The sequence below is a fragment of the Triturus cristatus genome, chromosome 8, assembly GCF_964204655.1.
Source record: "Triturus cristatus chromosome 8, aTriCri1.1, whole genome shotgun sequence".
Taxonomy (NCBI): domain Eukaryota; kingdom Metazoa; phylum Chordata; class Amphibia; order Caudata; family Salamandridae; genus Triturus; species Triturus cristatus.
The window spans coordinates 1,385,088,396-1,385,115,007 of NC_140591.1; positions in this window are offsets into that span (position 1 = coordinate 1,385,088,396).

Here is a 26,612-nt window from a genome sequence, read left to right on the forward strand (position 1 = left end):
GAATATCTTCCAGAAATTCCCCCTGATGTTCCAAAAATTGCAGGTAGTAAGGTCCCTATTCTCCTATTTGTCAATGATGTGGTATTAATTTCCAGGACAGAGAAGCTATGCATATATTGCTGACCAGGGTCATGGATTATTGTACTAGCAAGGGTCTGGTCATTAATATCACCAGAAGAAAGCCAATGGTAAAACATCCGTCCCCAGCATTTAAAAGAAAGATCATGGAAAACAAAGACCGAATTTGAGGTGGTCAGCCATTATTGATTATCTTGGTATTCGTCTGAACAGCAAATTAAACTGGAATGACCATGTAACTAAGGCAACTGTTACTTTGCAACAAACCAGTTGAGCTGTACTTATGTTCAGATATGAGGCAGGTTCCCAGCACTTACTTATTACCAAGCAAATGTATAAACAGAAGGCAGTAGTGGCTGCCTTGTATGGAGCCTCGGTATGGGGTTATGAAACAATTGGAGAAGCTACAGGTAGCTGAAAATAGCTTTTTTAGATCCATGTTCGGACTGGGATGTGGTACTCCATGGTCCCCGTTCTTATGGAATTGTATGTAGTTTCTATCACAGATCAGGCTAAAACTCAGCCAGTTTATGCTGGATTAGATTAATCAGGAACATAAAGGCCAGGAGCTCTTTTAAAGCCTTGGAGAAAGTGAGCAGGAGCTCCAGTAAAAAGGTATGTTTGTGGTAGACACACATAAGGAAATTGCTGATGGTCATGGGCCTGATTAACCTATGGGAAGATCACAGGCATGTGGGCCCTGATACAGCAGATTTAATGAAGGAACGCTATTACACTTTACTAAGGGATGACAAAGCTGGGAGTGCGTAACCTGGTAGCCAAATAGACTCTTAACTCAGGTCTAGGATTGAGGTAGGGTTCAAAGATTTCCTGGATAAAATATAGCCTAACCAAAGAAGGCGGCTATATATTTTGTTCAGACTAGGGATATTTCCAACAAGGTCACATCTTGTGGAAAAAAAATGGTGACAGAGGAGGGCTCTCTTTGTAACTGCTCCGTAGGAGGGTAGGATACTATGAATCACGTGCTTCTGTTTTGTTCAAAATATATTCCCATTTGATCCATATGGCTGCGGACTCTCTTTGAGTTATATGGGATTTGCAGCATTACAGATGTGACCAAGCTATGCTACAGCATAGATAGGGAGGATATTTCAACAATGCATCTGCCTTTCTTTGGTGCATTTCACCAGTCACCAAGCAATCGACAGAAGCATTAAAAACAAAAAAGCACACCCGATAGTGCTCACAGTTTGATATAAAGTCCTATGCAGGTCAGCCAGTCACAATACATGTAGGTATCACTGCATGGAATTGCACGCATCGGCTTAATATCAATAAAAAACAACCTAACTGTGAAAAATTGATCTGCAAGCACAATTTTCTTTATCTATTTTGCACCTTGTCAGAACATGAATTGCACCTTAAACTTGTCTGATGTCCACCATTCCTTGCACCTTATACCTGTTAGCACTTTATATTTAGCGGCATACTAGTTGTTGGACAGTATACAGCCTCAAGACTGATGTTTACTACACCAAAGGGCATATTCACAAGGAACTATCGCCTAGTTAACGGCACTTTATCGCAGCCAAAGTTGAGATAAATTTACCTCCCCATTCACAAGCTGGTGCTAACAGCCCACAGCAACAAAGACATGCCACATCAGCTACACAAAAACATGTACAAAATATTCTGCATGATGTCGCACAATCACAACAGTTGAAATGAATGTGTCGTCACAGATATAAGCATCACACATTCACTTTCGAAGCAACAAATAAAACTTTATTGACATGAACACCGAAATGAAATGAAGACACATGGCGGCTCCCCGCGGGACAGTCCGTAGGTCACAGCCTGCAAGACAAAAAACATGATGAGAAGGTGTGTCCTGCGCACATCAAAGGACAGAGAGAGAGCGAAGGAGAGAGAGAGAGAGGAAGAGAGGGAGAGACAGAGAGAGAGAGAAGAAGAGAGGGAGAAAGAGATAGAGAGAGCGAGAAGAAGGGAGAGAGAGAGAGAGAGAGAGGGGGGGGAGAGAGAGAGAGAGAGAGAGAGAGACAGAGCGAGAGAAAGAGAGAGAGAGAGAAATAGAGAGAGACACCCCCGCGCACCTAGGCCACACTGCTCACCTGCTGCCACCGGTGTGTCTCCAACCATGTGCCGGTATGTAGAGCAGTACACCAGGACACACATCTGAGTCAGAGCCGTCATCTAAAACAGAGGCCAGATACATGACTGGCACAGTACACACACTTGCACAAGACAACAGTGCCTGCCCGCCCATGCACACCCAGGCAGAGGCATCACAAAAGCACCCACCCCCTACGGAGCATGCCTGCCCATGCACACACAGGCAGAGGCATCACAAAGGCACCCGCCAGCCACGGAGCATGCCCGCCCATGCACACTCAGGCAGAGGCATCACAAAGGCACCCGCCAGCCATGGAGCATGCCCGCCCATGCACACCCAGGCCTCACTGCTCACCTTCCGCCACCGGCGTGTAGACAGGATGTCCCACCACATGCCGCTGCAAGCCACAAGCCTGGGGCCCGCGGACATGGCACCCTCCACACCATGCAGCCATGCTCCGCAGGCCACCAGGTCTTACGTTTGTTGCTGGGTCTTGAATACTCTATGGCAGAGGACATACCAGTGCACCCGGCAACATCGCAAGCTGCACCCGCTCAGTTTTGATTTGTTCAGCATTACGTACATCAATTGTGTGTCTTTTGCACACCTGATCAGCCCAATGGGTGCCACTAAGTCTGTGACCCAGAAGCAAGGCCACGTGGCAATAGGCCCGCGCTGCCCGCTGGCTCTGGCCTACACTGCAGTCCAGCAGGGCACACGAAACCTGACTTGCCTGGACCGCTAGGACGGGGCATCATCGCAGGGTGCCCACCCGCTCAGCAGCTTAAGGTGCCACTGACTCAGTGCACCCAAAGTCACCATCCCGTGTTAGGTTGCCTGTGCCTGCCGTAATGCGCCGGGTGCTACTAACCCTGTCCAGCCCCAGTCAGCGCCACGTGGTGGTCAGCCCATGCCGTACGCAGGCCTGGGTTGCCACTATCCCTGTGCAACCCAGTCAGTGCCACGTGGTGGTTGGCCCGTGCTGTACGCATGCCTGGGTTGCCACTAACCTTGTGCAACCCCAGTCAGCGCCATGTGGTGGTCGGACCATGCCGTACGCAGGCCTGGGTTCCCACTAACCCTGTGCACAACAAAACTCTTGTGCCCTTCATGATTGGGGACCGTGGCGTCCCTCATCCAGTCACCACAGGCAGAGGAGAATGTGACGTCCTGGTCCCCTTATGTTGGCGGAGTCACATGGCCTGAGACGCCTGTGCCGGATGGGTGTGGTGTGCATGCAAACCTGCCCTCAGGGAGTGGCTGTGACATGCTGACAACTAGACCAGTGACCTGCACATCACCAGCGAGTTTGTCTGTGACGGGGAGCAATGAGGGCCCCCCCTCTGAGCGTAAGTGGAGTGGTCTGGCCTGCCGTACGCCCGACCAACACAGGGCTTGCCACAATGACACGTGGGCTCTGGGTGTGGTTCAGTCCATGTCCGGCCAAGGAAGTGAGTGATGTGTGTGTCCCTGTTGTAGTGTCCACGGGACCCGGTACACAAAATGCAATGTTGCACCCTCTGAATGGCATCCCACAGGATAAGCATCATTGACGCAAAGGAAATCACTGTCCCTACATTCATCCACACATGCATACATGACTGATGAAAGACATGACACAGCAGTGCGTCAATGGATGTTTATTGGACATCCAGTGCAGTTATGCAGCTGGAGCGGTTCAGGGCAATGCCCAGCACACTACACAATATGGGCACATGGAGGACCAGCCAGAGCCCATCCGGGGATGACACGTCCTGCTGAAGGGAAGGGTACAGTCCGCAGCCTGGTCGCTGTTTCATTGGTCATCAATCTGGAAGTGGCAGTTCATGTCGCTGTCCAAGGTGAGTGCATTGGAGTGTATCGTGGGTCAGTGGAAGGTCGGGAGGTCAAGTGCCGGACCAAGCAGAAACAGGCCAGGTGGTAGTAATGAATGCTAGTGCCTGGTCCTTCTGAACACAGTCCCATCCACGTCCTCATCCCCGGGTGTGTGCCCTGCCCCACCAGTGGGTGTTGCAGAACCGGCTGCCGCACTGTGTGCCACTGAAACATCAGGGGCCTGAGTGGATCTGGCTGCCGCACTGTGTGCCACTGACACATCAGGGGCCTGAGTGGATCCGGCTGCTGCACTGTGTGCCACTGACACATCAGGTGCCAGAGTGGATCCGGCTGCCGCACTGGGAGGCACTGACACATCAGGGGCCTGAGTGGATCCGGCTGTCGCACTTTGTGCCACTGACACATCAGGTGCCGGAGTGTATCTGGCTGCCGCACTGGGAGGCACTGACACACCAGGGGGCGGGGATGTGGATGGTGTGGGGGTAGCAGCATTCATCAGCGCCACACCATGTGGCGGCAATGACATGGTGGGAGTCTGTAGGGCATGATAGATACCAGCTACATTTCGATGATGTGCAGCGGTGGCTGCCATCCTTTCCGCCTCCATCTGCACCATGTCCTCCATGAGCCTCCGTATGTGTGCCAGCTCATGGCTGGCATAGCTGGAGCCACTCTGAGCAGACAGCTGTTCTTCTCTCCGTGTCATGACTCCAGCGATGTCAGTCAGGGCTCGTTGGAGACCATGGGGCGGACATAGACACCCAAGGATGGCGTCCAGTTTGGCAGCCATGATGCCAAAGCCCACCAGTACCTGCTCAGCCGTCTCCATCTGGCACTCCAGCACACGGCGTTGGAAGGCCTTGTGTTGTTCCTGGAGGTCCTGGGAGGGTGCCAGGGCTGTGGGTGCCTCCTGCCGAGCGGTTTGGGTGGTGGGTGGAGTCTCATCGATGTAGCTGGGCTGCCCAGAGCCTGGAGGTGAATGGCGGATGAGGTCAATGATGTCTTGAATGGTTTGGGTGTCGATGCTGGCGTTGTCCTCCTCATCATCCATGAAGAGTGGCTGGGACTACTCTGCAGGATGTGTTGATGGGGCCCCTGCGATGTGATGGGGTAGATGGTGTATTACAATGTGTCCACATGTGTGTAGCTGCATGGTACAGGTTGATATTCAGACAGCAAGGCATTGTATATTGTGACAGTCTGTAGATCTGGGCGATGACCCAGAGTCATTGTGGGTGTGCACTGTGCTCTGCTTGATTATGCATGTGTGCCATTGTGCCCATCTCCACCCGTCCCCCCAGTACCTGGTGGTCACTCACCCTGTTGCGGTTGTGTTGTGCCCTGTTGAGCAGTGTCCGGTCCTCCGACTCCGGCCACAGTCTCCACACTGATCACTGTCGACACCAGCTCCTCCATGTCATCCAGCTCGAGCTGTGGCGCTGGGCCCCCACCTCCAGTCTGCATTGCTGCCTTCTGGTTGACGGAGAGTTTCTCCTTGGTCTTCCGCTGGATGTCATTCCATCGCCTCTTAACCTCGTCCATTGTCCGCTTCTGCTCTCCGACGTCATTCACTTTGTCGACGATGTCCCGCCATATTGCAGTTTTGGTGCCCAGTGACACGTTGGAGGTGACGAAGAGTTGTTGATGGTGTTCCATCACCTCCGTGACTATGATCCTGTTCGCCTGCAGACTGAACTTCGTCTTCCTCGTCTTCTTGTCCTTGCCCTTGCCTGTCCCCGAGGTCCATGGCTGGTTGTCCGGGGTGCTTGTGGGGTTGCGCACGTCCTCTGCGCCTGCTCCGGCTGCCTCCATGGTGCTTGGGTGTAGGTCAGTTTGTGTGCGGGTAGCTTTTATGAAGATTTTTCCCACCCGCCAGGTGTGTGTTGCTGGCCTGACGCTGCTTATCGCTGATTTCCTCATCGCGCTTTGGCCCACCGCAGGTTTTTTTGGTGTTGTGGTTTGTGTTTTTATCTCCATCAAGGTGGTTTTATCGCAGACATTGTCCGCAGTTTCGGGAGACTATCGCATGCTACCGCCTTGTTGTGAATCCCACGTTGTCACTGGGTTATTTTCCCGTGATTGGCTGCGATATTGAAAGTTGCGTTACGCTACTCTCGCGGTAGTTATCACACGTTCTTGTGAATATACCCCTCAGCACTTTATTACAGTTTATATTTTATATTAAGCAGTGCTCTGGTTGGGGATTATATGTAGAGTTAAGTTACAAAAGAAGTATTTTATGGGACCGGGTGCCCCCAAAAGTCCTGAATGCTGGGAAATATTAGTATTGCTCAACACAGACTGTAGTAGTGACGATCTGTGTTAGGCTGTGAATCATCTGTTCTTCCCTACACACTAGCTCAAAGTAGTTTACTATGTGGCACTACATATCTGGTTCTCAATTTGTTTATTTATTACACTCCTCTGTTTTATTGTCTAAATTAGCCATTTTATATTATATGTTTTATCGAAGAAATATATTGATTTTACCTTCATTGTTATATGATGAGCCATTTTTCTGAAGTTAAGTCTGAAAAGCTTTTATACAGATCCCATTATGAAGGACTACTTTTAGTGGATAAAAAAATGTTTGTAAGGCTTTTTATGCTAACACAATAAAATGTAATTGAATTGACTTGGGGCACGAGGCAGCTTGGGAGCCGAGAAATGCTCCAGATTGCGTTTTGCCTGAAGTCGCTAACTCTAGGAGGGCCTTGAAGTGGAATGCTACTGCTGCTATTGAAGACAGGGCCGGACTGGGAACCAAAACCGGCCCTGGCGAAGTGCTCGCCCCCCTCCCCCGGGTGGGGTTGGGGGTGCGGCCGAGCTCTTTGCCAGGGCCGGTTTTCAGCCGATTCTGTTCCAGGGCCGATTTTGCATCTATGCTGCAAAAACTGCCCTGTAACAAAAACGGCCCCCAGGGGCCCAAATCCGGCCCGGTGCCCGCTATGGCCAGTCCGGCCCTGACTAAAGATACCATTATAAAAATGTATGAAATCTTACTTTCAACACTATATCCAGTAGCTGATAAGCTAGACAAGAGTGAACTCCTTCTAACTAGCCATAATGCTTGTTTCACTAAGCTTAAGGAGGTTTTCTTAAAGAATTTTAAGTCTGCTAGGAAACCAGCTAAAATTAATCTCGGGTTCAACTCTGCACGCAAGGAAGCTAGGCATGCTTTATTGAAAGCCATTAAAGAAGGGAATAGAAGGTACAATCACATTAGTTACAGCACAATATAAAACTGCACTTAGGGCAGATCATTTAAATTGGAATGATGAACTAAGGGCCGAACTTTTAAATGTGGAAGTTAGCAAAGATGCTTGTATATTATAGCATATTATCAAGCATGGCTCCTAACACGCGACAGTGCGCCCAGAAATCCACATGCAGGGTGAAGTGTGGGAGAATCACTTTAAATCTGTGCATTGAGTCAGTGATCTCCCCGCCCTCCGATTTCTGAATCATGTGTAGCTGCAGCTACTACCCTCAGTTTCTTGGTAGAGTGTAGCGACTGTTGCCCTGAACCACTTCTACATTTTTTTCTAATTGACACAAAAAGGGCTGTGGTTGTGCAAAAGAAGGGGAGGCTGCTGGCCTGGTTAATTTCCCTGTGGACCTCTTTTGATTGAATTTGGGTGTTTGGGCTCCGTGTATTAATACAATCTGGAACACCATCCTTGAAGGTCCTGCTATACCCCAAACCTGGAAAGGTGCAGAGATTGTTCCTATATACAAAACAGGATTTAGGGGTCTGCCGCAGAACTACTGCCCTATTAGTCTGATTCTATTTAAAAAATCTTCTGTGGACAAATTCTTGATAAACCTAATGCCACCAGCCAAGTGATAACCCACTTTCAAGCTGGCTTCCAAGATAATGTGGACACTGTCAACCAAGCCTGCAGATTTTTGGTCACAAAGTTGAAGACAGTGGACATCAACGGGGGCAACCTGTTTGTTGTACTTGTAGACCTCCATTGCGCCTTTGACTTGGTCTCGAGAGAGAAACTGTGGGGCGTATTGAAGTAACAGGAGTTGCCCCATGAACATTTAGACATTCTAATCAGATTGCAGAAGGGCACTTATGGCAACATTAGATGGGTCTCTTATGGGGAATTGACAAGGAGTACTCCTGTGGAAAGAGGGGTTCGCCAGGATTGCGCCCAGGCCCCCACCCTGTTTTTACCATTTATTAATGTATGTATGGATTTTTATTCAATTTCCAGAATGGCTCTCCCATCCATTTTAGGTGGAACTAAGGTCCCTACCTTGTTGTTTGCCGATGACACCTTCTTGCTTTCAAAGGCTGCTAGGGGGTTGTCAACTTTTTTGCAGCGATTTTCCCTCTTTTGTAGTCAGTATGGCCTTGAGTTGAATACAGCTAAGACCATGAGTATGATCTTTGATTCACGCAAAAAGTGTAGGGGGAGATCATCGCTGCATGGAGTCTCCCTTGCTAGAGTGAGAGATTTTGAATTTTATAGTTATACATGAAAATGACATAATCTCAGCATTCCACAAGGATAATATCAACCATAATTTGCATTGGGACAAGTAATTGGGGTGGCCCTACTTGCACTGCTCACACGTACAGGAGTGAACATTACCGTTCCCCAAACTACCAGTGACCTGTACATAGAATCCAAGAATTTCTCTTGAAGAAAAAGGGTCTGCTCATCGCCAATATATCATCCAATGTATAACATTCGGATATCAGATTCCAATTTGTGGGAGGCCCAGACACAAAAGAGTGTTGCTATATTAAAACACAGGGCCGGGTCCTTACTTAGATTTGTGAAACCAGCATGTCCTACCCTATTAACCCTCCTCTGCAAATATATAGGGTACAGGTTCTAACTGCAGTACTAGATGGAAGTGAATCATTGGCCCATTCAGACTTGACTAACCTGGGTTGCGAGGAAAATAAGTTTGTGTGGTCATTACTAGTTCCCCCCCTCCCCCCCAAGAGTTGTCGCCTGTTACCTGTATAACCTGATCTTGGATTTAGGTCTCTGGGCCTGGTTGCCAAATTGCGCCTATTAGCTTATTGTGTGCGTATCTGGAAGCTGGATGCACTAAAACCATGTAGGAAGAGTCTTGTTAACATCCTTGGAAGGCCTAGAGATTTAAGGAAGATCTCCTGGTTAAGATCAGTCAAGGTAAACTTGATGGAGCTTAGCTTGGAAGATTTCTGGAATTTGCCTGAACTCATTGACCAGGGCTCCCTGGAATTGCAAGAAGTGAGATTTTAGGAAAGGCACTTTGCTAAATGTATGGCCCCTGAAGCTGCAGGTGTGTTAAGTCAATATTTTTTTAACTTTTAAAGCACCTCCTTTTTATGAAAACTTTTTAGACTCAATTTGCACAACGTCAGCACGATCCCTTTACTTAAAATGTTGCTATGGCATTCTTCCCCTTGCTGCATTTTCAACTACTTGGTTAGCCAACACCGGGAGTTCCGCAGCATGCTGTGTCGGCTCTCATTATAACGAGACCGAGGAACATTTCCTCTTTTTCTGTCCTGCACACTCGGCAAGTCTCTCTAAATGGATCATCCAGGCATGTTATAAATTGGGTCTACTAGATCGAGCATCTGCGATGTTGGCTTTTAAGAAAGGAGGAGGCCCATTTGCTGTATGTACTATAGTGAAGCATTTTCAGAGGGGATGGTATAAACGGACACGTCTTTTAATGTAATTTTTATTTTCTAAATGTTATCATCGTTGCAATTTCCTGTATTTTTGCACATGCATCTACACTTTAGCTCTCATGTACTGCTACATAGCCAGATGTCCTATATGATGAGCAAATGTTGCGCTCTCCTTTCACACTTGGTCTTTTGACATTTTAGCTTATCACTGTATTTGAACTATGCTTGAACTTGATGAATTGTACTTGTTTTATTGTACTATTTTAATATGTGTTGTGCACTTTAATGGTTTGTAATAAACAAATAAAATAAGGAATGTTGATGATGATGTGGCCTTAAACCAACATCAACACTCCAAACAAATGTGGGTAATCATTCAAAAAGAGGCATTTCCTTACACTAACACAAGCCAAACACTTGGAAAATATTAGTAATTCATTATCTAAAGTGTGATGTAGGCAGGGGCACTATATAAGGACAACAGAGTTAAAAATAGCAAAGGCTAAGATGAACCAAAGAAAAACCTTATCTATATGGAACTGAATATTTGCAGTCAACTGGAGGAGAAAATTGATTAAACACAGGGTTGCATCTCATGAGTTGAGCACTGAAAGTGCTGATTTCAGATAGTTATTTGCCAATGTTTGGGGCTGATTGGTGTCTTAACTAGTTCAAGAACTAGACAATGCTATGTTATCACCTTAGATAGTAGTAAATGGTCCCTTGCTACTGGAACTTTAAAGGACTTTGCTGCTTTTAGCAGGAAATGTAGTAGCATTTGTTGACATGTCTAAATTTACAACAGAACATAGCACAGCAGCATATCAACACAATTAAAACATAACAGGTGTAACCTATTGACTCCGAAAGCCCCCTCGGAGAAACTGTAATGACGAGGAGCATAGATGTTTGTCAATATGGTATCAATGTAGGTAGCATAAACAGCGATTGGTTAAAGGGTCTGAGGGAAATTTATAGACCAGCACGGACAAATTCCCTATTCACTATATTTATATCAACAAAAGATCCGCGGGTCTCATGAAACAAAACTGAGAGGTAATAACGGCGAGACAACATATTTACAAGTATACAAACAGAGAGCTAGATCTCCTAAAAATCGATGAAGTGTGGTGAAGAAAATGTGATGAAAGTGCAGTGTGGATAAACTGTGTATTAAAATTGACTACCCAAAGAAAAATATGTTTATTCAGTATCTCGGGGTGTCAAGGAATAAAAAACATGACAGCGTGTACTTGGTAAGTCTCCGAGTTCGCTAATAACAAATGCGGTCTACATGTTTCAGCCAACTGTGATCTGACAACATGATCATGGCTTTCTTCAGGACCATACGATGATACTACTGCAACAGAAAATAAATAAAGTGCAAATTTGTCACAAAGAAAACAATTAAAAGGAATGATACAACCAACTGGTGTACCTGCGTATTCAAAGATAGACGATACTGCAGGAATACACAGTAATCACCTGTTAGAAAAAGGAACAAAAAGGAAAAAACTAATATCACAAGTCATCGCAATCAGTAGCTAAAACAACTGTATATATAAACAATTGTCATGCAAAAGTCTGAAATAAACCTTCTCACCCGCACGTGGATAATGCCCTCCACTCCTGGTAGCAACTCAGGGCGTGAGGCAATGCTCTATACAAAACAGAAAAAAGAAGGAAAAGAAAACTAGTACCACAGTGGAACCACGAGCTGAGTTCGTTTTGATAGCACCGTTTTGAAAAACATTAAAAATGGTGAACACAGGAAATCACCTAGCTAGACTTAATTATAGCCCAAACATTGGACCTAGGGCATGTGGGTTGTACCAACCCTCCATAGAGAGAATCAGAGGTGGAACAACCAATACTGATTAAATGAATTCACTAGTAAGTCAGAGCATCATAATAAGCAAAAAAGCAACGAGCCAAGTCTCAAAACTAGAAAAAAGTGTGGCTCCTCATCCCATAGGCACATGTGTTCCTCAAAAACCAATACGAGAAGGGCCTAAATGAGAAATATGTGGCCCTTCCTCGAATGAGCACATGCTTAACTTTAAAACTGAACGTTCTAAAATCCAGAATTTAACACCATGGCTCTGATGGTTGCCCCAGCAGCGTATAATCACTAGGACAAATTCAAAGTCTACACACCACAGGAACAACGCGCTCGCTTCCTTACCTGTCCGTCGTTACCCCAGGCATTCTTCCTGGTTATTCCGAGTGGTAACTGGATGGAAGCGAGCGCGTTGTTTATAAAGGCCCCAGTAATCAGGCCAGCTGGGAGCTGGCCGCCGGAGCGTACGAGTGCACCTCATCACGTAGAAGTTTCACGCTAGTGCATGACAGATCGACAAGCATGATGGGAAATGTTGTATCGACTCTGTTCGATACATTGCAAAATACGGGTTGTGCACAAACACAGTGTGCAAACAATTCCAACAGGTAAAGAATACGGACAGCTGCAAAAAAAAAAACGGGACCACACACATTGCCCCACAAGGCTACTACCTGCGAAAGCACGCCGGAAAGCCAATATTGGGCACAGACAGATCATATTATCTAAGAACATTAATAGACATTGCAGTGCACCAAATGTAAAGGAACAACCAATGTGTGCAAAACAATGCCAATGGATCCAACAGCACAATTGTATATAAGGATAGCGATCGTGTAGTAGCCTGTATAATGCCTAGACATGCGGAACTGGATGGTCCAAGCACTCATTGATATGGCAAGAAAGGTGGGGGGGGGGAGAAAAACCCCAGGAATATGTCTAATATTACTAGCGTGTAGGACAAAGTTAATGTATCCAAAAGTACGGTCATATGATAATGGCGATGATTTAATAGCCTATACAAAGCCGAAAATATTGAAATCTTGTCCCACTGGCAGCCAAAACACAGGTACATCACAAACAGCCAACCAATCATGTGATTTTCATAGAGTCTAATGTAGAATACTCTAGTCAAGCAACAAGTGGAGTGGAAACATATTGTCTCAACGCACGGAATTGCATCATTAAGCCCAACCACATCACTATGCAACTTGAACACCCAACGCTGTTCTTTTTTAAATACAAAATTGGATATGTCAGTGACATGCGAGGGGATCAGTCAATGAAACTTCTTCAGGTTTGTGATTGAGTTCCAAAAAATGGTTAGTCAAGCAAGTTGATTGTTTTTTCCATCTAATGGTGCTCTTATGTTCCATAATTCTCAGCTTGACTTTCCTGGTTGTCATCCCAACATATCTCTTGTTACAAGGACATGTGATTAAATATATCACCTTGTCACTGTTGCAATTAGTGTGTCTTGTTTGTCTCCATGGTTTAACAGTACCAATGTCAATTTCGGTGGTATGTTTTGTTTGTGGACACACTACACAGCTGCCACAAGCAAAATGTCCCTGTATGGGCGGCATATTCCAAAGGGTATTCACAGGGGTCGTAGCTAAATTCCTGGGTCGTGTGTGAACTAGTGTATCACGCAAATTTGCGCTTCTCTTAAAAGAGAACAGAGGAGGGAGGAGTTTAACGTGCCCAATGTTCAAAATACGCCAATGTTTGCGCACAATCTTTTGAATTTGATTTGATTGAGTGCTGAAGGAGTTAACACAGGTTAATCTGTCCACAGGTGTTTTAGGTACAGAGGGTTCTAACAAAGCTTCACGATTGTTGTTAGCAGCCCTTTTGTAAGATTGTCGTATGAGTCTGGAAGGATATTGTCTAGCTCGAAGGTTCTGAGACAGTAAATCAGCATGTTTCCTGAAGTTCTTGGTCGTGGAACAGTTCCGTCTCAATCTCAGGAACTGGCCAAACGGTAAACCTGCCCGCAAAGCCTTAGGGTGGAAACTATCGTATGAAAGGAGTGAGTTTCTGGCCATGGGTTTCGTGTACAGTTCACTTTCGAGACCACTCGCTACTGGAAAAATGCGAAGATCCAGAAATGGTAAACTTAATTTGCTGGCTTCCATAGTAAAGTTGAGAAAACTATTCTGAATGTTCAGCCAGCCATGGAAGGCATTAAGTGTGGTAAGATCTCCTCTCCAGATGATGAAAATATCATCAATATAGCGTTTCCACTCAACAATACAGTTACGATAGGGATTACCTGTATTGAGTACGCAGTTTTGTTCAAAAAGGTGTACATACAGATTGGCCAGGCTGGGGGCGAAAACACTGCCCATAGAAGTACCGGAGATCTGGAGGTAGGACAAACAGCCAGAAGTATATAATGATCAACGGAATAAGCAGACCCTTTTTCTACAAGAGAAATTCTTGGATTCTATATACAGGTCACTGGTAGTTTGGGGAGCGGTAATGTTCACTTCTGTACATGTGTGGGCAGTGCAAGTAGGGCCACCCCCATTACTTCTCCCAATGCAAATTATGGTTGATATTATCCTGGTGGAATGCTGAGATTATGTCATTTTCATGTATAATTATAAAATGCCAATAAATATATGTTATAAAAAAAAATGCGCAGCCCATTGAAACAGTCAAAATAATCAAGGCCACCACAAAATGTCACAGCAAACATGCACAAACATTTCTTGCCACATATTACCACCTCAAGAAGAATACTTTCATGAGACAGTGGTAACAAATGTTTGAATAAAGGACTGCCTCAACTTTTCACTAAGGATATGAAATAGCACCAGTAAAAAATGTTTTGTGATTTGGCCCAAGAAGTAATATAAGTCTGGGATGGTCGGATCAGTCTTGGCACAGTATCTAGCTGCTGGTGGGAGGGGTGAAAATCAGAAGGTATGTTCATTTCTAGATTGTTATGCATTTTTTTCTCCGTGAATTGTTGCTTCATTTGTTTTACAAACGTCTGCTTGTATGTTGACAAAACTGCTTGCAAAAGATTGCTGTAATGTCTGATACAACAGCGTCACACACTAGCAGTTTTTTCGAGAACTCTTTTTGCTAAACAATTGAGAGCCTTTGAGCCTGCTCCCTTAGTCTCTTTTCGGTGTCTTCTCCTCTTTTAAATGCCATACACAGTGAGAATTTGTTTTTGATGCAGTTGGAAATGAGTGCTTGGTAAGAGCAACCGAACAGAAATTTGGGGATTAAGACAGGAAATAATAGCGTTGTAACAATGTTATGTCATGTTATGCTATGTTATGCTATGTTATGTTAGTTTACTTTTTAAGTGCACGATCACTAGTGGTGTGGTGTGGCTGTGAGGCAGATGCATAATGAATCATGGAAATTATTCAAAAATGGGGATAAACTTGTTTGAAAGGCCAAGTTTTTCGCTCTTTTAAAAAAGAGACATAATTAGTTTGCAACCGCAAAGAAAAAGGAAGAGTTCCAAAAAGAGGAGCTGCAGCCACCCATTCCTGCTTTCTGAAATCTGGAGATGGCCACCAAGAGCTCAGAGGAAGAGCGAAGATCCCGAACAGGATTAATCTTTTTGTTAAGCGTTGAAGTCCCTCGCCTAATGTAACTTTAAAGGTGAGGCAGCAAACCAAAAGTTTAATTCTTTGCTCCACAGGCAGACACTGAAGTTGTCCAAGTAAAGGAGTAGTATGTGATTGCTTCGGTGCTTTGTAAATCAGTCCGGCTGCTTGGTTCTCACCAGCTTGCAATCTGTGAATCATCTTTTGGGGAGGCCCATGTATAAGGAGTTGGCATAGTCTAGTTTAGATATGACTTGAACTGCAACACATTGTGAACTTTTTGTTGTGTGCAATGTGTAATTTGGAGTGTAAGGCATTCAGATTGCCTTGTGCCCCGTAGTGCTTTACAAAACTGCTGAAACCTGTGTCGGCAACTTTGAGGTCCAAAAGAGTCAGGATGATCTTGTATCTGGACAATGTGTTGTACATAGCACAAGAAAAGGCTGGTTTGCAGGATCGGTTATCAATGGCAATAGTATTGCTACAGAACCTGAGATTTGTGGTAAATTGGGCCAAGTTAATTTTAGTTCCCACACTGTTAGATCTGTCATCCTTGGCATCGTATTTCCCCAACCATTTCCTTGACTCTTGATTCTTGCTGACTTCGCATTTGTTGACATTAGCACTTTACCCCTGCTAGCCAATACTAAAGTGTCTGTGCTCTCTCCTTAAAACATGGTAAAAATGGCCTATACCTAAATGCCACATTTAAATTACTTGTAAGTCCTCATATATGGCACTACATGTACCCACGACTTGTACATTAAGGGCTACTAGTGGGCAGCATGAAACACACAAAAGGTGATGGGAGGAATGTTTGCAATTTCTCTAACCACTGGCGATTGCTCGGGGTAGCATCCCAACCCATCGTTCTTTCATCGCCATGCTACCTCAGCAAGTGTGGGAAATAAAATCAATATGGTCTACTTTATCGCAAATCTCAGGTCCTGTAGCAACGCTATTGCCATTGATAACCGATCCTGCAAAAGAGCCTTTTCTTGTGCCATGAACATCACATTGTCCAGATATATGATAATCCTGATTCTTTTGGACCTCAGAATTGCCAACACAGGTTTGAGCAGTGTTGTAAGGCTCTTCAGAGCACAAGACAATATGAATACCATACACTCCAAATTACACATTGTACGTAGCAATAAGTGCACAATGTATTGCAACACATTGAGTAATTCTCAATGCAATCGCAATTTAAGAAATCGCAATAAATGTCTTCAATTGCGAGAGCCTTACATTTTGATGCATCGCAGAAGCCCTTTTTGTGGCCTCACACAGCCGATTTTCACAAATCGCACCGTTTGCGCTTGCAAAAAAGGTTGATGCATGTGCCTGTCTGTGCTTTCTTCATGTCTCTGAATACATGTCTGGGGTGGGTGACAGCTGGGCTTTGTGAATTACCCCCTGACAGCCACACACAAAGGGAGCTTAAGTGTGATTGAAGGGCCATCAAAATCCTGAAGGGCCATCCTGGGCAGAATGGAAGTGAGGAGCGGATACTTACATCTTATTAGGCTGTGCTGGTCCCCACACAAAGAGCTTCATACCCTGCTGTAGTGAGTCTGGAGCCAGGTCAGGGAAGGCAGAGACTCTGCTACAGCACCTGGACTCCACCAACTGTGAGTTATGCCCTACCAAGTGGCCCTAATCTAATCCTGGGCTTTTCTGTGCTGTTTTCATCAAAATCCACGCATCACCATCATTGAGCGGGTCAGAACAGACACATCTCCTTTGGCGCTGAGCTATCACCTGCTTCGAGGACATTGCATCACCGGTTGAGCGGCTCGATGATGGTGCATCACCAACAACCAGTGCTGCTCAAAATCCATACATCGCTGAGTGCACGGCTCGACACCAACGCATCCCCTACAAATCCTAAGGATCGGAACTGATGCATCTCCTCCCTTCTCCTCGCATCTCATCCTCAACGTTGACTCATCCTCCGACCAAGGTACTTTATCAGCAGGATTGGTCCCTGTATCTGACCCATGCTCCATTGCGGTTGGCCTGACCTTTTGTATTTAGCCCGGTCAAGTGCCACCTAGCCCTGTTTGTGATTTATGCTTCTAATTAATATATTTGTAGATATTCTTTAAAAATGTACACTCCGGTTCTACTTATTGGATTTTTGTTGTTTTGGTCTTGTTTCGTGCAATAAATTAAGCTCTATTTTTCTAACCAGGTGTGGTATATGTTTTTGAGGTGTTTTCACTGTTTTACTTTTTTTATTGTAGCACAAATACTTGACACATTGCCTCTTAAGTTAAGCCTGTCTGCTCTGTGCCAAGCTACCAGAGTGTTAGCACAAGTTAGTTTATGTTGTGTGTCTGACTTACCCTGACAAGAACTGTGGTTCCTGCTTGGACAGGGTGCATACCTCTGCCAACCAGAAACCCAATTCCTAACAATACTACATTTTGGATGGCCCCATCTATGTAGATTATGCATTGGTAGGTGAACTTCATTCCGTTAGTAGGCTATTGACATTTGTTTAAATGCAAGTTTCTCCTCAGCCACGTTATGAATATTTATAAGATGCTAATGAAGTGATATAGTTGTTCAATAAACTGACCATCAAAGAACTTTCAGGAAAATGAGTTATGTTATTACACTTGATTTTGTGTCTGAGAATATCTGTTGTTTGTTCTCTAGATGTGGCAGGTACTTTTTTTTGGACAGGAAGGAGTTAACTGAGTAATTTCTAGACAAGCCAAAATGAATTCTAGAATAGTGTCATGTTCAGTGTTTCTGGCTATACCATTTTTAGGCATAGTCAGTTGTCTAATGGAGTATAAGGAGAGAAATAGAGGGCTTAGATAAACAGTTGTGAGACAAATGCTCATTCAGTGAGACCACATCATCAAACAATAGCTTCCTCCATGTTGGCCTAATGGGTTATATGTGTAATGCATCAGGCATGGGTGGATATCTCTAATTTAGGGTAACATTCTGTCAGAGAGGGTTTGAGTTTGGTACATTTGAGATGATATTATTAAAACTGAAGACTGATTGAAGGATTTGGTCTGTAAGGAATTTTATTTTAAGCCTAAGGGGTTTCCTATTTGTCGAGTAAGCTTTTGAGTAGACGAATAGCAGCCCCTGGGGCATATTCACAAGGCTCTATCGCCGAGTTAATGGCACTTTATCGCAGCCAAAGTTGCAATAAACATATCGCCCCAATCACAAGCTGGTGTTAACAGCCCACAGCACCAGTATACACGCCATAGCAGCCGCAAAAAACATTGCCACAGATGACCCCCGCAACTATCGCTAATGAGATGCAGAGTAGGCGTTTCCGTGCGAAAAGCCGCAACAACACCACACCTCAACATTCTCAACGACCAGCCAGATCGGCGATAAGAACACAAAACAGGCGATAAGGTGCGTTAGCACCCGGAAACTAACACCTGCTCAGAGCTGGTGCAAATTCAGACAACAGCCTGCACTACAAAAGGGATCCCAGCCCACAGCCACATCGGAAGGGCAACAGATGACACGGAGCCACTGGTCATGCAGCCCGGACACCCAAGAGGGCCACAACACCCACCGCCACCACCCCAGGACCCCAACCCCCACCCGAAACCCCCCCTGGACCACCACAGAGGCAGCGCAGACAAAGACAGCGGACCCCCAGGAAACGCACCAGCCTCACAGAACAAACACCTGACAATGTCATTGCCCACTACAGACCCAAAAGGACAACCATCGTATGCATCCTGACCAACATCGCCCAACAGGCCGACGGCACCAACACAGCGGACAACCAACATCCTACCCCACACAAAGCTACTGGCTGTGCTGCACCTGTTGGCCCCTGGTACCCCCCAAGCAACACCCGCCAGAGTCGGAGGAGTCTCACAGCGAGCCACATCCAAGTCCCTCACACCTGTCCTGGACATCACCATCAGCCTGGTACCCCAGTCCCTATACGTCCAACACAATTCGCAGGATCCTCTGGAGACCAAGCAAGGACCATATGCCATAGCTGGTTGCACGCACGTGTTGGGGGCAATCCACAGCACACATGTCCTACCTGTGCCCCCTGGTGACACAGCACACAATCACTGCAACAGAAAGCACTCGTCTCACATCAATGTGCAGGCAACATCCGAACACCTTGTAACCTCCACCAATGTCGCCTCCAAATACCCAGCCAGTGTGCATGATTCCTTCATCCTCAGACAGTCCATCAGCAACCAGTGTTCCCAGGATGGCACCAAGGGAAATACACAGCCCCTTGGCAAGTCCCAAATGAACACCCCACTCACCTCAACTCCACAACCATGCAACTCACAACTCTGGCAATCCACACGTCACAAAATCAAAACCAACATGCAAAACAACATGCCCACCCACCAGACACGACAGAACAACTCACAATGGTAACCTGGGCAAGCCGTGAACATGAGCCATCAACGGCATGACACCTCAGCCGCACACTAGCCGAATGGGATGGCTCGGCGTATGCCAGGCCAGCGTAAGGCTGTGAATAAAAAGCACGTAGCCCTGGGCGTAGTCCTCTTTGAGAAATCCCAACCTCCCTGCCAGGGCGGCGCCTCTCACCCCGCCACAAGGCCGACGCCATCCTCATGAGTGGAGTTGCCTGCAATCCTGTGTGCCTGCCGTACCCTGGCTCGCTGGACCCCGAACCCGTCAGGCCCGCCCCTGCGCAGCCAGGCCACACTGATCACCTTCCAACACTGGCGTGTGTCAAGGAGGGCCCACCACGTGCCTGAGCAAGCTCCAAGTCTGAGACCTGTGACCTTGGCAGCCTCCTCAGACCATCACAGCCTCCACGACACAGGCCCGCTTTAGTCCTTTCTCATTGACGTACTATACTACCTCCTCCGGCCTACACCACGGTCAAGTATGTCACACATTTGGAACTGTCTTGATTACACGATGGCAGAGTACATATGTTCATTGCAGATTTTATATCAGTGTACTCCCTTCGATGTGGTGCCACCAACTCGTGCATGGCTTTCTTACGACACATGTCTGTTGTCCCCTGCTGACTACTGGCTTCGGCCACACTACGGACAAGTAGGTCAAACATTTGGCACTGAGTCTTGATCATGCATTGTCCGTGTATGCACAATAAGGAAGATTCTACTTCACTGTACTCCCTTTGGTCAGGTGGCAGCAACCATGTGCATAGCAACCCAACGACACATGGCTGTGAGCCCTTGCTGACCGCTGCCACCGGCCTACACTGCGGTCAAATAGGTCACACACAATTTTGAATTCAGCCTTGATTCATTTATGGCTGACTTTTTTTTTTTTTTTTTTTTTTTTTTGAAAACCTTTATTGACAGTTCAATAAGAACAAGTATGGGCCTACAACCCCCCGGGCCGGCCGCTAAGCAATCAGAGCAATAACGACAAGTATAAACACAGGCAGCACTTCAGGGAGCAAAATCGTACTGCTAATACTGTGAACAGCGTAAGTAGGGCACCAGGAGACAAAGGTTTTCATTTTATGATGAAACAAGGCAGAAGGATCAGGTGACAAGCAATTTTAAAACAACAATCACGGATATGCAGAGTAATGAACGTTAGCGATTTACAGCAATCTATTCGGTCAATGGCGTAAACACAAGAACATCAGGATGGAGAAAAACATAGTCTACAGCTGCGCCCGCAGTCCCCCGCCAAAACTCCCCAAGAACACCCCGGAAGTTGTGAACACATGGAACGGCAACGAGGCATAGCAAAAGGAGGTGTATCACGCTGATCCCAGAAAAAGAAAGACAAAAAGAATCAGAGAAGAAAAAGGAGGCCATGGAAAAAAGATGAAGGAATACAGAGTCCCCTCCCCCAACCCCCCACCCTGCACCTCTGCAGATGAGTACGGCCCCCCCCCCCAGCAGTGTGCCTGTCGCCATGGAACCAGACCCGAAATGTAGGAGAATAGGGAAAAAGAAGTAGGAAAGAACCCCCACCAGACGGGGGGGTAGAGAAAGTATTTATAAACTGGAGGAGGGCCTTCATAACAGACCCCCGGCTTCTCCCTCCCGCACGGTAAGGTTCCCCTAAAGTGAACAAGGAACAGCACAGAAACAATCTTCTCAAACCACGATGGGGAGCATTATGCGTCTATTGTGCCAGTAGCCATGTCAGGAGAGCACACCACCCCAAGCCCGCCCGTCCACTAGGCGACCACCCCCGAGGGGCCCGCCTCATCCCTGACCACTCAGCGGAATTCTGCCCATGCCAACCCCTCGACCCAGCACCATACCCAATGTTCCTAGGCAGAGGAATGTCCAACAACGACAGAGAAGCGACGCACACAGGTGGGGTGGAAGTCTCTGAGCATCAACACAGTCCGCCGCGTGAGGAAACAGGCTTCCAAGTGCTGCCCTAGGATCTGCACTGCACGCAAGGTTCAGGAAGGCAGAAGCAGCCAAAAGAGACATTAGTTGCTGGAGTTGTCTCTGGGTCGCAGGAGGGCATGCACGGGATGAGGCCACCACATCCCACTCAGGTCCAACGCCTCCGGGACAGATCAGGCCCTCAGAAGGTCGAACACACTGTAGCATACTGGCCGGGGCGTCCAGTCGTGTACTAACCTCAGGGGGGGCCGCCACAGCGTCCTCCTGCGCGCAGTGTGGGTAGACTCTGTGTTCGTGCGGACAGGCGGGCCGCCACTGCCCCAACCCCGACGCCACACCATCGAGCTTACTCCCCAAGATCACGAAACCATGAACCAAGGAGGAGTGAAGAGTACCAAGAGCCTCGAGGAGGTCGCCGTACCCCAGCTCAGCTCTCTGTGATCTCGCTGCCACACTCCCAAAAATCGTACGCTCACAGGCCCGCTGCGGCCCAGCGGACAGGATGGTAGGCTTCATCGACCCAAGATGACCGCCAAGTATGCCCGACCCTCACCGGGGCCGGGACCCCAGGACAAGCGTCGCGATGTCCACGTCGCGGGTGACCGGGTTCCGGGGGCAGGCAAAAACTATCCGTGGTCACGGGCAACAGTCGTCCCCACCACGGACCAGCTCCCGTAGAAATCCGGGGGCGGCCCGCAATGATCGGGGCAGGATACGGACGGCGGCCGGGCAGCTCACCGGCAAGGCAGGGGCAGCCACCGGAGGATCTAAGATTTGCACCCTCCGGTCATGCACTCGGTCAGCTACACTGGGCAGCAGAAGTGACCACGCCGAAATGTAGGCCGAGTTTGGCACCGCTCCGGTGGACCGACTCCACCCAGTCACCACCGGCCGCTGTTGTCGCACTGCCACCCGGCCACGGCATCCACTCGATGTCCCGGCTCCAGGGCCGCACAGGCCGCAAAGTTCAGATGCAGTTTTCTCCGGCGATAGCACGGCTAGAAACCTCGGAGTCACACAGTCGGGAGCCCCTCTCCTTCAGAAACACGACCACGTAGCACAAGTTGAGGATCTCAGGCAGGATATCCGTGCGGGATGCGGAGGCTCACGGAGCCGGGGGTCTACGCTGCCGTCCCGGTCGCCATCTTGGCTCCTCCTCCATTTATGGCTGACTTGATGTCATTGTACAGGCCTCAGAGCAGACTGCATCCCCTTTCAGCCCCGGTGCCACTATGTCTATTCCCCGAGACCCATGGACACTTTCTGGTTGGACTTTGGTGGCGACTGAGTCCAAGGACTTGGGGTTGTTGTCGCCATCATGTCGGTGATACTGACTTTGTGGTGAAAACGAGGCCACGGCATACCACCCCTCCATTTGCTGCTCCCGGACAGCTTCCACCCTCTGCATAATGCCCTGGAGGACACCTTCCACTGTCCCCCGCACCCTCCGCAACATACACCTCAGACATTGATGAAGACCCGCTGAGGTCGCATGGCCCATCTGACTGCACTGCAATTCACCGTCCCCTGGATGGGTGCCTGTGCTGGCCACAGTGCATCCGGGGCCACTAACTCTGTGCTGGTCATGTCCGGGACCCCTTCTTCTGAGATATTGGATGGCCTCTGAAGCGATGGCCTTGGGGTCATCAACGCCATGTGTCTGTGGCCCTGCCCTGTACGCTGCCTCCGGCCTCAACTGCGGCCCACCAGGGCTCACACATCAAATCGAGTCCTGACCGTCCTGGACGTCGCATCACCGCAGGAGGCACACGCCACCACCGCCAGGACCGACTCCAACCGCAAAATGCCTGTGTCAAAATGGTCATACTGGCACACTGACGGAGTTGACTCCACATGTTGTGGATGCCATCTTCTGCCTGAACCCCTGCTCAGCGCTCCAGTGCACCACGAATCATCGTCCATTACTGTCCTGGTTATGTACTGTGGTGGGTTCACGCAGCAATGTCACCTCAGGCGGTCTGGGAGACCTGGGACGATGATGAGGAAGATGATGCAGGTGCGACACCCCCCCCCCCACTGCAGTTGCATCATGTAGGTCCTGAAAGGACAGAATCCTAGACATTCTCTTCACATGAGCTCGCTCAGCTCTGGTGCCCCAGACTCAGCACACTGCAAATCACAGACACTTCTATTTGCTCATTGTGTGCCCTCTGGACTTGCTCAGGCTACCTCCATGATGCTCCGCAGTTGTCCCTGTATTGCTGGTGTTGTCTGTTTCCGTCTTCATTGTGTTAACTGTTGTATTTGTTGCCAGCACCAACAACTTCCTGAGTGCTGGCTTGCACCCACCCCACACACATCCAGCACAGGCGTCACTGTACATCTGGTCCAGCCAATAAAGGGGCCGGGCGCAGGTGCCCAAAGCCAGTTCGACATAATATCTGCGTGTGTCCCTGTGGTCTTGTTGTATGCATGAGGGCCATGGGCCTTACGACATTACATTGGGCTGTGTACAGCGGATGCAGACATGTCACTGCAGGCAGTGGGTTAGAGCTTGGACATGTAGCTTTGTCGTCACCCACTCAGTTCGTAAGGGAAGTGGACTGTGCCGTTGTACGCAGAGCCAACGTGGGTGTGTGACTGATATGTGCTTGCCCCTGGGCGTGGTTCTGTACTGGGAATGTGTATTTGCATGTGTCTCTATGGCAGTGTGTGTCTCCTTTGTGGGGTGTAGGTTGTCCCTGAAGGGTAATGGATACCCATATATGTGTTCTGTTACACCTTCCATGGGTTTGGACCACACCCGCACCTGTTGGGCCACCTCCTTTTGGCGTTGGTGTGCCATGTGTGGGTCGGTGAACTGTTGTGTGCCAGCCGTGCTTGCGGGTACTTCATCCTGTTTGATCTGTTGCAGGGGCTGGGTTCTCCTCTAAGTGGGTTGTCTGCCCTGCTCCTGGTGGTGGGTTGCGTGGGATGTCCATGGGCTGTTGTAGGGCGTCGGTGTCGAAGGTGTGGTGGTCGTCTCCGGCATCACTGATGGGTTGCCTGGTGTGATCTGCTGGAGATGTTGTTTGTCCCTCTGCGTGATAATGTACATCATGACTGTTTGGGCGGTGCTGGCAATTTGAGTTGGGACAGTGGACATTTGGACTACATGACTGATGTGAGGTTGTGCCCGTACATATGCATCTCACAGTTCCCTGCTCTGTCCAATGTGATTGGCCTGTTTCTTCGCATGGGCGGACCCAGTTGTGTCCCCTGTTCTGCAGTGTTGGTGTTGCACTTTGTGCCACATTGTCATGGGATGTGCTGTCATTGCTATGTGTGTGTGCTGCAGTGTGCCATGGGGATGGGGGACATGTCCCTGGGTATTTGTGGTTGTGCAGTGTCCTACACATCGTTGTGCATGTGTGCCATTGTGCCCATCTACCCCCGTCCCCCAGTCCCTTTTAGATCCTCAGCCTGCTGTTGTTGTGTCAGGTCCTATCGAGCTGTGTCTGGACTCCCAACTCCTTGCAACGTCTCCACACTGATGACTGGCCTCCATTTCCTCCAGCTCCTCCTGTGGCGCAGGACTCCCACCTCCTGTCGCCATTGCTGCCTTCCTGTTGACAGCGGGTTTGTGCCTGGTTTAGGTTTCCACGTCATGCATGCGCCTCTTGGCCTCCTCCATTGGCCTCCTCCACACTCCGTCTGCATTCCAGATAGTCTGATTGTGGGTCAGTTGCTGGTAGTGTTCTGTCACCTCCATGACGCTGGTCTTGTTTTCCTGCAATCTGCACCCCGGCTTCCTCTCCCTAGTCTCCTTCGCCTTTCCCGACCCCATTCTTCCTTGCTGGTGGTCTGTGGGGCTTGTGGGGTTCGCGTTGGCCTCTGCGCTGGGTCAGGGTGCATCCATGTTGCTACGCACTTTGGATTCTTTCTGGTGTGTTGTTTTTGGTGTTTTTATAGTGCATTTTCCCACCAGACGCGTGGGATTTGCTGGCCTTCCGCTGGTTTTCGCAGCTTTTTGTATCGCGATTGGCCTCACCGCAGCTTTTTGGGCATTTGTGTTTCGCATTTTTACAGTGTGGCGTCGAATTTTGCGCAGCCATTTTCGCGTTATCTGATGACTATCGCATGCTACAGCGCGTTGTGAATGCTTGGTTGGCACGGCGTGATTTTCCCGCAATAGGCTGTGATGTTGAGAGTTGCGTTCAGCTACTCTTGCGGTAGATATCACACGTTCTTGTGAATATACCCCTCTGTGTCTTGCCATACAATGATTAATTTGTAGGTGATGTTAAAGAAACTCTAACCCACCAGGAAGAAAAAAGGGAGAGTATTGTGATATTTCTGTTGAATTAATTTAACATGTCCAGGCTATCATTAAAAGTGAAAAAAATTAATTTTATATTTTACAAATTTGTGCCGTGTTTATGATATTTGGAAGCATTTGATTTTTACGTCAATTTTTTCTTTTTCGAATATGAATGTTGGTGTTTTTTCTTGAGAGACTCCCAGCAGGCAGAATGACAGGATTGGTTATTGAAGCTGTGGGCGAGGATCGAGTCTCAATAGACGTCGCATCAAAGAGAAAGAGGCAGAGTTGTGATGGAAAGTGTTTCACAGGTTCTACTGCAGTACTCTTGGGATTTTAAGTATTTGTGTAAAGAAATGGTACAGCTTGCTGATGAGTTGTACAGATAACAGAAAGCTGGAACTTAGGAGGTCCGACACCGCATAACATTTCTAAATATGTAAAAACACACCAATTGTCGATCTGTTTAAACCGACTAGTTTGGAACGAGTGTTCCTGTATTTCCAGACCTGGTTGCGTCCTTACTGTGGTGCACTAGCACACCACGCACGCCAGGTGGCGTCCTTCTCACACGCTTCCAACAACAGCTCAGTATGCTTCTAATGATTACCTGCTGGAAGTTGGAACAGGTGCAAGTGCGCTGCGGTTACCAGTTGCCAGTAAGCAACGCAAACCACCTGGCTCCGATACACTGTACTGGGCCAGGTCACTGAGAAGTATTTCTATCAAAAGAAGATGGGGGCATATTAACAAGGGCTTTATCTCCGCTTTTTTGGCTTTAAAAGCCAAAAAAGCAGAGATAAAGCTATCGCCCAATTAACAAGAGGGTGCTAACATGCATAATCGCATGTTAGCATCCTTTTTCCCTATGCCTCCCTTTGCATCTCTAATGAGATGCAAAGTGGACGTTCCACACCTAAATAACGTGAG